The sequence below is a fragment of the Borostomias antarcticus genome (assembly GCF_949987555.1).
Source record: "Borostomias antarcticus genome assembly, chromosome: 1".
Lineage (NCBI taxonomy): Eukaryota > Metazoa > Chordata > Actinopteri > Stomiiformes > Stomiidae > Borostomias > Borostomias antarcticus.
In genome coordinates this window covers 13,884,398-13,886,897 of record NC_140234.1, presented here as the reverse complement: position 1 = coordinate 13,886,897, position 2,500 = coordinate 13,884,398, and positions in this window count along the sequence as shown.

Genomic DNA, 2,500 nt, shown 5'->3' with positions numbered 1-2,500 from the left:
TATTATTGTTTTTCTTTCCTATTATTGGCTTGCCTGTCCTGAGCATGTGCACTTTTCATAGACCTATGGATGTCTTGTAATTGAAAATAATATTACTGTCTGTTCGAATATGTTTGAATAAAAAACTTTAATGACCAAAAAAGAATCCGACGTTTGTCCATCGCCTCCAAACGTCAGAACACGGCCCGGCTTCTCCGCACCGTAAACCCCTCACCTCACCCCCTCCCCCTCCTCCTCTTCTCTCCTCCCCCCTATCCCCTCACCCACCCACCCTTCCTCCCTCGTCGTACCCTCCTCTCCCCCTGCCCCCCTCGTTGCCCCCCTCGTCCCAGCCTGGCATCGCTGGGCAGGAAGGGAGCGCTGGCACTCTGGGTGAGATTTACTGCCAGCCAAATGCACCTGTTCTTCACACTGAGAGCGACTGACCTGCGGATGACCGGGCCTTGCCGTTAGTTAGTTAGTTAGTTCCGACTGTACCGTGACTGTCAATCAAAATTAAAGACACGTTACCAAAAAAAACCCGATTCCAGAGGATGGGTTCTATAAAGAGGATTCCCCAAAACTAGCCTCGTGAGACCATGCTGATATTGCGATCTCGCGTTCGGTCAGGTTACCCAAAAAGACTGTGACATATGGATTTTAAAAAAGGGACTGACCCAGCAAACACGCAACGTCAGGGAGACGTTCAGATCATGTCTTTATAACGTCCGTCGGTCCAGAACCCCGTTTGTACGCCTGCTGGACCCCTCAATATTCAAACGTCTGGCTTGGACCCCTCTAAGACGTCTGTGGACGTGCAAAACGGGTTCAATATCTGAAAAAACATTCATTCTGGCTCCTAATTGGATGTCTTTGGACATCCAAAAAAGACATCTAAAAGACGTCTTTTAGACGTGTCTTTGCTCAGTGGGGAGGCGGAGGTACAAGCAGTGGACCAAGGGCTGTTCAGGCAGGGGTCAATCAAGCAAACAAACATGGTGGCTCTTCCTGTCCCACAGAAACACAATAGAATCTCCGAGTTCTATTTCAGAATGCTTGGAACAACAGCCTGCAGAGTTTTTCTGCCTGTTGGGAGTCTATAGAAATCCCACCTCCAGAATGTGGCCTTTGCTTCAGAATGTCACACTGCCAGAGTACCAGTCCTCTCCTCTTCCATAGAAATATGGACAAGGGCTGAACAATGCATCGCTGAAAGCATTACTGTAGATTCCAGATATAGGTCTTTGGTTCTCTCCCTCTCTCCCTCTCTCTCTCTCTCTTTGCTTCTCTCCACCTCTCTATTCCTCTCTCTTTCGCCTCTCTCCCTCACTGTATTCATCTCTCTTTCCCTCTCTGTGATCCTCTCTCTCTCTTCCTCTCTCTCCCCCCCTCTCTCTCTCTCCCTCTCTCACTCTCTCTCTCTCTCCCTCCCCCCTCTCTCTCTCTCTCTCTCTCACTCTCTCTCTCTCTCCCTCCCCCCCCTCTCTCCCTCTCTCCCTCTCTCTCTCTCTCTCCCTCTCTCTCTCTCTCTCTCTCCCCTCTCTCATTTGCTGTTACCAACAGAACGACTTCCAAGCTTCTTCATTCTCTGCTCTCTAAAACCCTGCTATCTCTCTTTGTTATGGTGCAATTTCCTCTAGTCTTTCTGTGCCTCTCTGTGACCTGGGGGAGGGAAAGAGAGAGAGAGAGAGAGAGAGAGAGAGAGAAAGAGAGATAGAGAGAGAGATAAAGGGAGAGAGCAGAGTGGACTGGAATGGAGTAGACTGGATGGCCTAACATGCAAACAAACAATGTGACACAAGTCCAGCTTAGTAAATACAGCCCTGAAGGACAACTACTCAGCACTGCTCTGTTCTATGATTTCTTTCACTCTCTCTCTCTCTCTCTCTCTCTCTCTCTCTCTCTCTCTCTCGCTCTCTTGCGCGCGCTCTCGTTCTCTCTCTTTCTCTCTCTCTCTCTCTGTTCCCACTCAGGCCTACCGATGTAACCATGTCTCATCTCAGCTCTGACAGTTGAGATTTGAATTATCCAGCTGCCTCCAAACTTATAATATCTCATATACAGTAGGTATATACAGTGCAGTATCTATAGTTAGATACTAGTCATGAATATCTTACGCAGTTACATTCCATGTAGTGTCCCAAAACTGTTAAATCATTCCCCATGTAGTTCACTATGAGTCGCACTCAATACATCCATGGTAATAGGGAATAGGGAGTGAGTGAACCATTTCAAACACATCTCTGGTCATCTCCGTTAGCCATCTTACTCGTCCTGATGCCATGTTCCATATGAGAACACTCAGTCAGCCTAATGTATTAAACTTCTACTTGTCCCGACAGTTAACAGATATAGACCCGGCGACAGTTACAGAGATAGAAACTATAAATAGATAGGCTTTGTTCGTAATAATTAAATTACAACCAGACAGAGAACAAGGAGTTTGAGAACGGTAGGCTCATCTAATGTGCGAGATGAGCTACAGCAATGGGTGAATAAGTAGTATTACTGCGCCCCTATA